The sequence below is a fragment of the Bicyclus anynana genome, chromosome 15, assembly GCF_947172395.1.
Source record: "Bicyclus anynana chromosome 15, ilBicAnyn1.1, whole genome shotgun sequence".
Taxonomy (NCBI): domain Eukaryota; kingdom Metazoa; phylum Arthropoda; class Insecta; order Lepidoptera; family Nymphalidae; genus Bicyclus; species Bicyclus anynana.
This window is the reverse complement of record NC_069097.1, coordinates 3931639-3946658: the sequence shown is the minus strand read 5'-3', so window position 1 is coordinate 3946658 and position 15020 is coordinate 3931639. Positions and strand designations below refer to the sequence as shown.

Here is a 15020-nt window from a genome sequence, read left to right as displayed (position 1 = left end):
CCTGATAACGTAGCTTTCTATTGGTGAAATCGAATTTGTAAAATCGGTCCCTCGGTAGTTTTTGATTTTAATCGTTATACACAAAAATACAAATCTTTGCTCCTTAGGATATTAGTGTAGAATGTAGATAAAGCTTTTTGAAATACCACAATAAAGTCAGCAGATGTTACAAATGTCTTAAACATGGATATTATTTCATAGAACAGCGTAACGTCGTTGTGTTTCCGACCGAAGGCGCTATATAAATAGCAAGGACACATGCTACTTGGTCGTAACTTCTGTATTTACAGTGAAAAAGCACAGATATAAAGCACTAGTTTTTCCCCGCGGCAATACTCATCATTAAAAATCAAAATCAAAATCAAAAATCATTTATTTCAAGTAGGCTCAGTTTACAAGCACTTTTGACACGTCAGTTGACTATTTGTAAAGATTCTACCACCGGTTCGGAAGGCAGGTTCTGCTGAGAAGATACCGGCAAGAAACTCAACAGTTGCTCTTTTGAAAAAGTCATACAGTATTATAATTTACAATTAATAACAATTACTGTTGGGTCATTCCACGTCAAATCGACCAATAGTTGGACTCGACCCCTTTCGATTTGGATAAATTTTGGTCAGAAGTTTTCTTTTATCTTATAACGAAGTTCTGCCGAAGAAAAAAAATTAAAAAATTTTTTTTCAAAAGTTATGCAAAATTCAAAATTTCACTATTTTCCATATTTTTTAAATTTATGTTTTAAAAATCTCGAACACTATTGCAATTAAAAAAATCGCTTATGGTAAACTTCAAAGGGGATACTTAAGGCTATTAAAAAAAAAAAATTCCAAAAAAAAATTTTGAAAAATCTCCAATTTGTGAAATTTTGAATTTTTGAAAATTGTCAAAATTGACCGTCGACAATAAATTTTTGGCTCAAATTTTTTTGTCTATTACCTTGTACCAATCTTAAAAGATCCTGAAATTTTTGGAACTGTGTTTTTTGTTTTTTCAAAAATATGAATTTTTGAAATTTGTTAAATAAAAAATTTTTCTTCAATTTAAATGAAATTTCAACTGTTCAAAATATCAAAATTACGCGATTCGCCAAACTGATTAAAAACAAAAAAAATTTAAGAAATTTTTTTTTTAACAAATTTCAAAAATTCATATTTTTGAAAAAACAAAAAACACAGTTCCAAAAATTTCAGGATCTTTTAAGATTGGTACAAGGTAGTACACAAAAAAATTTGAGCCAAAAATTTATTGTCGACGGTCTATTTTGACAATTTTCAAAAATTCAAAATTTCACAAATTGGAGATTTTTCAAAATTTTTTTTTGGATTTTTTTTTTTTAATAGCCCCAAGTATCCCCTTTGAAGTTTACCATAATCGATTTTTTTAATTGCAATAGTTTTCGAGATTTTTAAAACATAAATTTAAAAAATATGGAAAATAGTGAAATTTTGGATTTTGCATAACTTTTGAAAAAAAATTTTTTAATTTTTTTCTTCGGCAGAACTTCGTTATAGGATAAAAGAAAACTTCTGACCAAAATTTATCCAAATCGAAAGGGGTCGAGTCCAACTATTGGTCGATTTGACGAGGAATGACCCTGTTTACATTTTTTATAGTTTTACTTTCTGTGTGAAGGTGGAAGCTGATCCAACGACCTCCAAGCATCTTTATCATTAAGGAACTCATCAATGTTGTAGTACCCTCGACTAAGTAGATGTTTTTTAACACATTGCTTAAAGCTATGCATTGGCAGGTCCATCACAGTCTTGGGGATCTTATTATAGAAGAGTACACCCAAACCTACAAAAGATTTTTTTACTCTTTGGAGACGATATGCAGAAATAACTAGCTTATGCCCGTGTCTAGTAAGACGTGGGTTTAAATCTCCTTTTCGTTTGTACAAATTAGTATTTTGTCTTACATAGACTATACTGTTATATATATATTGACAGGCTACTGTTAGTATACCTATTTCTTTAAACTTTTGACGAAGGGACTCGCGTGATTTTAATTGATATATTGCTCGAATTGCTCTTTTTTGAAGAACAAATATAGATTGTATATCGGCAGCCTTGTCCCACAATAAAATACCGAAAGACATTACGCTGTGAAAGTACGCAAAATAAACAAGCCTAGCTGTATCAACATCAGTAAACTGTCTTATTTTTCTCACGGCAAATGCCGCTGAGCTAAGTTTACCAGACAGTTTTTCTATATGAGCACCCCACTGAAGTTTACAATCCAAGGTCACTCCCAGGAAAACTGTGGAACTCTCCATTTCCAGTGTTTTAATATCGATCATTATAGACTTATCTAATTTTTTAACATTTGGCAATGAAAACTCAATACATTTAGTTTTCTTGGCATTCAAAAGTAGATTATTTGCAGTGAACCAATGCGACACATGCGATATGGCACGGTTTACGTCGTCAGAGTTATCTTTATTTCTGTCGGACTTAAAAATTAAGGATGTGTCATCAGCAAACAGTACAATCTCACATATGCCGCTGACATGGTATGGTAAATCGTTTATGTACACTAAAAATAGAAAAGGACCCAGAATTGAACCCTGTGGGACGCCCATTATGGTAGTGGAACCGTGCGACTTTATATCATTTATGCATACCTTCTGCGTTCTATCACTGAGATAAGAGGCAATGAGATCGAGTGCAACACTTTTGATGCCATAGTGGCTTAACTTGAGTAGAAGGGTGTTATGGTCAACACAATCGAACGCCTTGGACAGATCACAGAACACACCAATAGCATTCTTAGAACCTTCCCATGCTTCATAAATATGTTTTAAAAGTTTAGCCCCTGCATCAGTTGTATTGCGACCTTTTGTAAAACCATACTGTTCAGGATGAAACAAGTTATTTAAATTAAAATGACATAAAAGTTGATTTAATATGATTTTTTCAAAGACCTTGCTAAGTGTTGGCAATATTGTAATCGGTCTATAATTATTAAGATCTGATTTGTCTCCTGATTTAAAAAGTGGTATCAATTTGCCATGCTTCATTAGGTTCGGAAAAATACCTAAGTCCACACATTCATTAAAAATAATGGCTAAGTGGGGAGCAATTACATCAATTATATTAGATATTACTTTCACTGACATGCCCCACAGATCTCCGGTTCTTTTTAATTTTAACAAATTGAAAGATTTTTTAATGTCTGATACAGTTATGTGGTGAAATTCAAAAAGAACGTTGCACTCTTTAACATTGCCTCTTAATAGTCTCTGGGCTTCCGTAGCAGACGAATCTAGTGAATCAGTTAACAAGATAGGAACATTCTGGAAAAAATCTTCAAAGGCATTAACAACCTCGATATCAGTGTTTACCTTTTTGTCATTGACAATTAATTCAAAACTGATATCCCGCGGTTTGATTTTTCCTGATTCTCTATTAATTATATTCCAGGTGGTTTGTATCTTGTTCTCAGACTCAATTATTTTCTGTTTGATGTGTAACGATTTCGCAAGAATACAAACACGTTTGAAAATTTTTGAGTAACTTTTGACATAATCTAAATAAGTTCGCGTTTGAGTATATTGTTTTTCCTCGTACAACTCGTACAGTTTGTCTCTACTTTTGTAAATGCCTACAGTAGCCCATTCGCTAAACTTTAATTTTTGGCTAGCATTAATGCGTTTAAAGTTAAAAATTTTACTAAACTCTCTGTCTATTGTCTTGAAAAGTGTACCAAAGAGCATGTCTGGATGATTATTTTCAAATGCAAGACTTGGAATTTTAGAAATAATTGTGTTTTTGAATCGCTTTAATTTACTTTCAGTTATTGGCCTACACTTTACCCATTGATTGCTATTGGTTTTATTATTTAAGATAGTAATTATTTGACCACTATGATCAGAGCTTAATTTATTTATTATCTTCTTTCTCTCAAGCACACAATTATAAAATATATTATCCAGACAGGTACCTGAAGTTGCGGTTATCCTAGTAGGTTCGTTAAAAGCATGCATCAAATCAAATCATCCCATGGTGCTATTTGCGGATGATTGCACTGTGATCTATATAAATAGGAACATTACTGAACACGAGAATTCTATAAATGACAGTCTGTTAGATATAATGAATTGGTTGGACGATAATACGCTTACGTTAAACTTTAATAAAACAAAACTAATGAATTTTCAGAATATAAGGAGCCATATCACATATGATTTAAACATTAAATATTTCGACAAAGTAATTGACGAAACTTATGAAACAAAATTTTTAGGATTAAATATTGACAAACATTTTTCATGGAAAACGCATACTGAATATGTGTGTTCTAGGTTAAATCAGCTTTCTTACATGTTATTTATGCTTTCCAAGAAAGTTGATAATAAAACCTTACTTGTGGCATATCATGCCCAAGTTGCTTCGATTCTGAGGTATGGGATAGTTTTCTGGGGTAACGCTAGCTACATTACAAATGTCTTTGTTGCACAAAAAAGATGCATAAGAGCAATATGTGGATTGCAGAAAAGGGAAAGTTGTAGACCCTATTTTAAAAAATTAAAGATATTTACTGTGACATCCCTATATATATTTGAAATCGCATTATTTCTGAGAACGAACGACAGATTATTTCAAAGGCATAATCGTGAGCGTTGCAGAGATAGATTTCGGTTTCCTCCCCACCACACTGCTTTCCTAAATAAGAGCATCTGCATGATGATTATTAGAATATATAATAAATTACCAAAGCGTATAAGACAGGAGAACAATTTAATTAGTTTTAAAAATAATCTGCGTAGGTTTCTCCTGGACAATGCGTTTTATGACATAAATGAATTTTTAACTTTGACATTTTAATATAAATTTATTCTTTTGACAATATGATGTAAATTGATTTTTGATTCATTTATTTTTTATTTGTATTTTCTTTTTTCAAATTAATTAATATTGTTCTTCTATTCATTATTAAAAGTAATTTCTGGAATGACATAATATTTACTGTAAATGTAACTAATATTTTGCATGCCAATCGGGCGTGATACAGAACAGATTATATTTATTTGTTAAGACCTTGTAAACTGTATCAGCAAATAAAGGATTGTATTTGTATTTGTATTTGTATTTGTAAAACATTTAAATAAGTTAAGAAATCTAACAGATTTTGAGTTTTCTGTTAGAATATCAACATTAAAATCGCCGCAAATCAGTATTTGTTTGGAAGATGTGCACAATCGCCTCATTACATCTTCCATTACCTCTTCAAATTGATCAAAGTCAGCAGGAGGGGGTCTGTACACGCATACTATAATAATTTGTTCCAACTCCACACAAGAAAGTTCAACAATGCATTCCACAGAAAGACGAACTATATCTTTTCTATCTTTACATTTTAAGTTATTATGTAAGAAAATTAAGGAGCCACCATGACCAGCCCTTCTGAAGAACACACTTGACAATGAATAATTATTAATATTAAGAACTGACAGCTGTGAGTTAGTGAGCCAATGCTCCGTAATACATAATATGTGTATATTGAATTTTTCTACAAATAGTTCAACTTCTAACTCCTTGCCGTTGATGCTCTGTATGTTTTGGTGTACAAGGTTAATGTTACAGTGCATCTCCGTTGTCGTATCTTCTAGTTTAAAAAATTTTCAATTGTAACAGTACCAGGATTGGTACTGCGGTCAGGTATAGAAATATTTGTACTATTAGTACAGGTTGTAAAAATGTCAAAAGACTGCGTTACAATACTTGTAACTGGATCGGTTAAATTACAATTAACAATTGAGACAGTACTATCATTCGTACTCTGGTCAATAGAAACATAACTACTATTATTACATGTCATATTAATGTCAATAGACTGTGTTACAACACTTGTAACTGACTCGTTTAAGTTGTAAGCCAACAGAGAGGCAACATGCTGCTTACATTTTTTTGGCAGATATAAATTATCTTTAGTCAATGAATAAGATGAGATAAACTTATTCATGTCAAAATAAAAAAATGCATCGCTGTGATGGTATGTCAAGTTGTATAACATAAGATTCAAGTTATGGATATGCTTATTTTCTTTAGCAATTGACTTAAGGTATGGAAATGCACATAATGTAAATTTACATTTGGTTCTATTATGTAATACCAAAAGCTTTTCAATACATTTTATAATTTGATGCCTTTTAATATTTGAACTGTTCCCTAACATCAAAATTACATTTGAGTAACCAACTACATTTTCTATACTTATGCTATTTATTAAATAACTAAAACTAGCCCCTGGAAAACATTTATTAGTCACTGAATGGTTTAAGTAATGGCTCATAATGGAGCCAAAATCCTTACCTAACTTATCAGAAATTATTAGAGTCTTTTTTTGAGCCTTGTCTGGCAAATTAAAACTATGTGAACTTAAATTATTATCTGAGATTGAAGGAATTGGAATAACATTATTATTACACTGCTCATTTTTTCCAATATATCCAGAAATAGACAAAACACTACAATCCTGGGTAACCGAAGGTACCTGATTTGAACATTGGCATTTGTTACTTAATGATTCAAAACGGGCCATATTGTATGTACCTAAGGCTAACAACTCTTCAGCCGCTATGATCTGATCATGGATCTGACTTTGAGACAACTCATATTTAGCAGTTATTTCCTGCAAGGAATTTTCCATTTGATTTAATTCATACTGTAAAATTTGTGTTTCATTTTCATATTTTTCCCTGGAATTTTCAAGTAAAGAACAGTAAGTGTTAACTTTTTTTATTAATAGTGACCGTTCTTTTCTTAAAGCCAGGTTTTGTTTATTTGTGCTATGAAATTTAATAAGTTTTTGAGTCTTTTTGATTATTTTTTTAATTTTAATATATTTTTTAATTTTATTGTGGCTATTAAAGAAAGTATGTCTAGATTGTGGCATAGCTGAAGTTTTGGTTGCACATGGGCTGTCACAAGTCAGATCAATGCAAAGCATTGGCGCCGGGACTGACGTGGAAGAGGCAAGCAGTTCATTATACAGATTGTTTGTATTTTGTGTTTCAAAATGTTGTAATTGTGACTGAAGGTCATTAATCGTTTTGTGTGCACTGTTCAGTTCATCTTCCAACATTGATATTTTAGCCAGGGCTTCATCATAAGTCCGTATACACTGGTTGAATGTATCAACTGCTTCCTGAAGCTGGCTGCGCTCCTCCAAAACCATAGTGTGAGTGCTGTGTAGTTCGGCGAGCTCAGATTTTAATTGGGAGTTTTTAGCAATAATATTTCTCAGTTCCTCTTCATTATCATCTTGTTCCTTCATCAAATCAGAATTTAGTTGTTTCAGTGACTTGATTTCCAGTAGGGCATTCTTTAGCTGGAGTTGTTGTTCCATTGCCGCTGCCCGTCGAGTTAACATTGGACGAGCCATCATACAAGTGGTCCTGAAACACACCAATCAGAATAAATGTTAAAGAAGGAAAATAGATAACATAGGTATAATAAAGGAAGGAAAATGAAAATGAAAAAGAGATGGAAAATGTAAAAAAAAATGAGTAATAATAATTGTTTAAAAGTCTATACGGAAGTTTAAGTCAAATAAATTTTAATTAAGTATTTCAAGTATATATTTGTATTTCACAGTTACCATGGAATGAAAGTGTAATTCAACACACAAAACATAAATATAATATAACTTATGTAGGTAGCTACTTTTGTTAAAGATTGCTTTTGGAAAATACAACTTATTCTCTTCAAGCAAGCAATTTTATAAGTGGAAACAATATATTAACTTTAAGTACTGTATTATAGCTCGTGGTATTATAGTGTAGTGTATGTTTTTGTTGTCTGAGACAGTATAAGTTTGCGTCGACTTTGCTTCCACTAACAGTCAAGCAAAGTGAGGAAACTTTTGTCTTTTCTGTGTGATGGGACGTATCTCGTGATTAACGAGAATGTAAAAGTGTAATTGTGCGATAAACCTTAAATAAAAGTATTGTATAAGGGCAAATAACAAAGAAAATAGAAGCAATACTCCCCCGGTAAACTCCTTTGTTCGTTGAGTTTCAAATTTTTCACCTGTCAACTTCTTGCAATTTTAGTTACGGCTACGTAAGCCAGAAATACTTTATTTTAACACTGTTATAGTTTAAGTCTATAAATAAATTAGCGTTATTTATGTTTTAAACGTTAAAAAGTAAAAAGAAACAATAAAAACTTAAATTATTAAAATTAATTTCTAGGAGCAGCTGATTTTACAACATGTCAGCTTGACAGCTCCACCACGGATTAAGAGGAGAAAAATCGCATTTTTCGTGCATCTGCAAAGGAGATCCCTCTATGAGTTTCCTAGATTGATCCTAGAAGGTAAGATACCCGGAAATCGTGATCCAGGAAGACAGCGGAGTAAGTGGATAGATGATGTCAAAGAGTGGACCAAGATAACATACACACAGCTTAAAAATATTGAAAAAGACGGAAGATTACCGCCAAACTTCAGCTGGAAGAAGGCACCTAATAATATTTCATCTACAAGTGATAAATTTGGATGAAAAGTAGCTTTTATGCTATCTGGGCTTTAATCAATCACTGTGCGAATATCCAAATCCGTTTAACAGGTGAGCCGTGATTGAGTAGCGAACATCCATCCATACATTTGAGCCCTTTTTCTCTAAAGGTTTTAAAAATCCGCTACGATCAGCAACGATCGAGGTATAAAGCTAAATATGACCGTCGAATTATAGTAAGCAATAATAATAGTAATATCGTAAGTAATATTTTCAATGGGTATTTAAAATTAGTTTTACTAAAGATAATGCTTTTAGTGGAAGATAATGCTATTTTTAAAATTTTAGTGTACCTGACCGACAGTAACCATCTTTACCGTACTCGTAAGTGTCAAAGGTTTTGATATTTCGTAGCGCAAGCAACTTTAACTTAGTTTAAAGAAAGGAAACGTAAAAAAGTAATGTTTTATTGTAAGCGCATTGAAATTGTTGTAATAAAATGATCAAATTCCTAATTCTATGTTAAGTTTCAATGTAATAGCACAAAAAACCTTCTACTGTAAAGTTTGGTTTTTGTCGGTTACGGTAATCTAACGGTTAAAGGTCTATTTGTTTTGAATTCTTTATTGACAACAACGCCAAACGTACATAATTATAATATAATTTACGGAAGATGACGTATGTAAAAAATACGCGGAAGATTATACAGAGATTTTAATTTAAATTGAAAATATTACAGGAGAAACAAAAGTTCAGTAGGTATTGATGACCTTGACCCAACACAGGATTCAAACCCAGAATCTCGTATCCAAAGCCACATAGGATGACCACAAGACCTACATACCCTCTCATATAATTACCATGTAATCAAAATCAAGCCAGAACTGAGGTTGAACTTTATCGAATGACAAAGGCTTCAAAGGAAGATGTGATCGGGCGGCGGTTACACAAGGCACGTAGACAAACCCACATTCGGCCGATTACTAACCGCCGGCCAGCGCCTGTTGTGCACCGCACACGCCCAGCGCGTACAAATACATGTGCTTAGTGTGGCCAGGCGACCGGATAAAGCCGGATAAGTAAGCGGACAAAAACCTATGGAAATAAAAACATATTATGTGAGGGTGCTCTGTTATATAACAATCTGCCACACTCCATTAAGGAGTTAAACAACATAAAAGCATTCAAGAAATCGATTAAATCCTACATCCACACAAACTTGGACAAATTATTGAAAAAATTTTTTTACAATAATGCATGCTGCCTGCAAAAATGACGATATGTTAACACTAAGTTAAGTGAACAGTACGTTCTTTTTTGGAGGAATAAATATCTTAAAGCCGGCTTTCTGATTGGATGTCCGGCCAAATAAACGGTGATCGGGTTGTTCGGCTTATATTAAGCTTTTTAATTTTGTATTTCATAATCGTGAACTCATGATGTCGGTTTGCTTGCAGCTTGAATCGTGCCTTGCAGCGATGTACAATGTTTCTGTAAAATTTTCCTTCACATTTGGCGATTGCTGCGTTATGGGAACACTCCACCATGGATGATTCGCCTTAACTGCATCGGCCCTACAAATTGGAAATCTGCCTCTGGATAATTTCCTTTCGACCTGGCCCACCAATCACTCTATGTAACCCTAATTTCTGGAAATTTGGCCAAAGAACTTCGATATCGATAAAAGCACAGACGATGAAAATTTTCATTTTGTCTGTAGTTCCTTGAGAATGAAAATGTTGGTCCTAAACGCAGTCCTTTTAAATTTACTGACTTTAATATTTAAATACTTAGACTGATTTGGCATTAAATTTTATTAGAATATAACAAGATTTATAATAATAAAAAAATCTTGATTTTTTACATGTTTTTGTTGGTCGTACCTATGCGTCACACACATCGAACGGACACAAAATCGTCAATAATGTAGGGTGTCCGGCCTTCTTACTCAATTGTCTGGCCATACTGGCTGATCTGTCCAGGTATTGGGTTTGACAACCTGGTAACCCTACATGTGTTCCGAAAATCGATACCTCCCGGCTGCCTTTATTTTGTGTGTGCTACAAAATACAAGTCCAATATAAACATTTTAGTATCTACGATGCGTTCTGTTGCTATTATAAATACAGTAAAACAAATATATTTGAAATGATACGTGTATTTGTATTTGTTAATGTTTTATTTTTGCCTCGATGTTGTTGTACACCTATATTGTTAGGATAACTCTAAACTACATTTTTGTTTTTGTTTTTTTTTACGAATTCTATCTTCTTTATTCTTCTATCTATACAGGGTGCTGGAAAGTATTTCTCATAACTTCAAGATGTTGATGAGTCCACTTATAAAAGCCGAACTACATAACTAATTATTTTTTTTAACTAAAACATAAATTCTTTTTTATGTTTTCATACAAAGTAATTCGATTAATTCCGAATATCCATGTAACACACTCCTATATTTATCTATATTTGCATTTTAAAATACGTAAAACTTGGCTACGTCATAATTATAAGTAAGTATAAGGGACACATTTTAAGATCTATTTACAAAAGAAACATTATTTACCCTGGAAATATTGATTTTAGAACATTTCTTTGAAATCTTCGAAAATCGTTAGAGAATATTATGAGTTATGGGAGAGAGAGAGAGTTATGGGAAATACTCCCGAGCACCCTGTATCTGTAAATAAGTTCACAATTACAAAAACGATTATGTAAATTGTGCAAAAATAAACTTATCGAATCAATGTGCTATGTGCTACAAAAAACAAGTAAAATGTACAGTGCATTCTTTTGCAATCTTACTTTTGCCTCGATTTCTTTGTCTTCACTATACTCACTTTTCGCTTTGTATAATATATAACTTTTCTATCTGCTATTTTAATAAATAAATCCACGAGATTACTCAATATTTATTATATTTCATCACAAATATTTAGTAAGTAATTAAAAAAATATGTTCATGAAAAACTCTCTTCTATTTAATAAGCCTTTTTTAACATGCCTACGTAATTAAACTTTTTCTGTCCTACTAGTTACATAAAACATAGCTTCAGACGAGTTTCGGCTAAAAAAGTAATTAGTAAACCAGGCCTTTGGCTTTGACGGCAGGTCGCTAATCTTTTAGAACGAAATATTCCACACAGATATGAGAATTTTAAAAATGCTTTAACGACCAACATGTACCCTAGTTATTAGCACTATGATACCAGTTATGCGCGCTACAGACCTGCAGTTTTAACTGAACAGCCAAACTGTTCAGCAGTGGCGTGCCTTGGAGGAGCTCCGTAGCTCCGCGGAGTTCCCATTTCTGTGAGATACGGAAATAAAAATAACCTCACAAATAACGTGGTTTTCTAATGGAAAAATAATAAATTCTAATTTTCAAAATCGGTTCAGTAGATCCAGAGATTCCCTACAATACCACAAAGTTCATGTCTTTATAATATTAGTATAGATTAATGAGACAATCAAATTGTTATTAACCAATGTATTTGATTCTTACAATTGAATGACTCCAAGTATCTCGTTAAAATAAACAAAGAAGCATGAACAACTTGGAGCAAAAGCTTTACAAACGGATCATTACATGAACAATTGAACTGACTCAGCTGAAGATATCTAAATCTGTTCAAAGGTCTCTCGTTTTGCGTGAGCGGCAACTTACATTAACAAACACCTATCGTAAATTAAGAATCAATTAAGGTTATATATATGTTTATTTTATAAAAGATATAAGGAGAAGTATTTATTCAAAGTTGGTAAGTAAATAATTAGAAATTTAAAAAAATGCTTCAGCAAAGTTACGAATAGGAGACGAATTAATAAATAGATGGACGTAAATTACTAATTATTTTACTAATATTTGTACTGTGGTTTTTGTGTTTTTAAGAAATTAAATATCTCGTGTCTCAAACGGTGAAGGACTATTGGCCTAACCCCTCTCATTATGAGAGGACTCTCGAGCTCAGCAGTGAGCCGATTACGGGTTGATAATGATGATGATGATGATTTTTGTGTATAAGCTTTGCAAATTAAAATTGACCCTTTTATATACCTACATCTAAACTTGCAAAATAAATTAATTACATTTATTTAAATATTTGCTAATATATGTATAATATAAATTTCGCAGACATTATAATTTCACGAAACTAAATAGATGAGTAAAATGCCAATTAGGTCATAAGTATATATAGAAAACAGATGACTACCTCAGTTCATTTTTACGATAATATCTGACGTAAAAGAGAGCTGAGGGTGACTAAACTAAAGAGTAAGCTTATTTTTTGGGATAAACGGTATCTTCCAAACGAAACTTGAAAAAACAAATTTGATAAAAAGAAAATTACTTCGAATGTCCTTTAAAAGTATCGTGAATTTGAACAAAGTCTGTCTTTATATACAACTTTCATGTAATATTAGCTATTACTCTAAATGGCTAATAGGCTCTACCGATTCGTACCATTTTTTACATTGGTACTTTCAAAAAGGACCCAAAATGAATGATTCTTTTTTGAATGTTTGTTATACTTACTAATACTTGAAGGACCAAAAAGAAGCAGACCTAATGGAAATTGGTGCAATACTAGCCCTTAAGTTACAATCACACCAATTATAAAAGCGAAAGTTTGTGTGTAAGTATGTTTGTTCCTCTTTTACGCTGCGTCTACTGAAGCGATTTGGCTGAAATTTGGAATGGAATAGATTTTACTCTGGATTAACACATAGGCTACTTTTCATCCCGGAAAAATCCATGGTTCCCGTAGGATTTGTGAAAAACTGAATTTCACGCGGAAGAAGTACGCTAGTACCACATATTCATAGACACGCAGATACAAAGACACATACTTTAAACGTACATAAAACAAGGTAAGAAGAATAAAATAAAGTAAAAACGACTTACAATATTTATGAATTTCAGATGCAAGTAAATAACTTGAAATTTCAATCAATAAATGCCAACAGACATTTATAGCTGTAGCTGTCTGCATTTCTCCATTTCGCACAATTTCTCCGTTTAGTATAACATTCCGCGTTTCCCAATACATCGCAAGATATTATGTTTGGATAGCTCTTCAAAACATAATATAAGCATTCGAAGAATCTAGCATTCATATTCAAGTCTTTTATGGACACGTAAGTAAATAAAATAAAATCAACAGTAATGTATGTCATTCTCATAGATCTATCTGTAGCGATTCGTAAATCTATGGTTATTCTTCTAATCGAATATAAATTTAATCAAAAGACAAATTATTAATGCTACTTGTATATCTATTTTTTTTAATGTAAATTGCATAAAAATATATGCCCCGCGCGCACGACTTCATACCCGCGCAGTCCTACCCTCTGCCTCGCTCGCACGATTTCACACCCGCGCAATCCTTCCCCGTCCGTCGCCCGCATATCATGGGAGTGTCACCAACGAACTTGCCAAGCTATAGTAATTTAGTCAGTCAGTCAGAACAACATTTTATAGTATGACTAGTAAAATCACATAAAGACATAGATCATTACAAAGCCTTTCCCGGGAGACACAATTAGGTTATCCCCACAATGGTATCCCTTCTCCGAACAGCGCCCGTCGATGTGTAAATATTTCATGGAACACTCAAAGGAAAACAAATAGGCCAAAATTTGAACATATGATCCCGTTGGGATCGCACTGCGTCGGCTACCGTGATCCTACAAATATTAGGTAATACAGATTACCTCTTACTTGTAAATGTACCATAGATGCTAGTATAGCTATTAGTATGTACAGTCCAACGAATGATAGGTAAGGATTATATTCTAGACCAGGCGCTGTGAGGATGTGAATGTGCAAAATATGAGGACTGCATTCTTATTCCGATTCTACATGTTGTCAGGAAGTTTGTTGGTCCATTCTTTTGTTATACCGTACCCCCTTTGGTCTCGAGTTATCATGACATTATCACACTAATAGCCTACTATCTATTACTATTTTTTTAATGTATCACTCCGAAAATACTGGATGAGTCCAACTGAAACTTGGCACAATTCGACATAATACTACAAAGAAGATTATAAAATTCTTCAAGTTTCGAGAATAAAAATAAAAGGGGGTGAAATAGGGTTAACCCCTATTTATTAGGTTTTCATGGAAAGTCCTATATTTTTCATGTTCACAGGTTAAGAACACGTGTTCAACAGGTGTAGGGTTAATCGCACACTCCACCCCCACAGCACCTGGTCTATTCATAACTAGCAAACGCCTCGCAGTTTCGCCCGCATAGTCCCCATTTCTTTAGGAAAACTATGATAAAATATAGCTAACTTCATAATATTAGTTAAGACACTCATAGCTTTAACCTGTAGGTTTGCAATAGTTGCAGAAATATTAACATACATATATTAATCAAATTTATGCCAAAGGACAAAAATTTTCAATTTTTAATTTATCAGGAACAATACTTGAAAATAACTCAAACAGTATACTTATTAATTCTGCAGCAAAAGTTACACACTTATAGGTTCATGTTGAAATAAGAGGAATGGTTGAATATTAAGTCGCATCAGACCTCTTGGATGATAAA

The 15020-nt window shown here is 32.8% G+C and overlaps 1 protein-coding gene across 1 annotated transcript in view; it reads right to left on the bottom strand.

Annotated features, from left to right (window-relative positions):
• The window catches only part of LOC112047444 (regulating synaptic membrane exocytosis protein 2), a 262982-nt gene that overhangs the window by 220383 nt on the left and 27579 nt on the right, over nucleotides 1-15020 (bottom strand). The window lies entirely within an intron of this gene.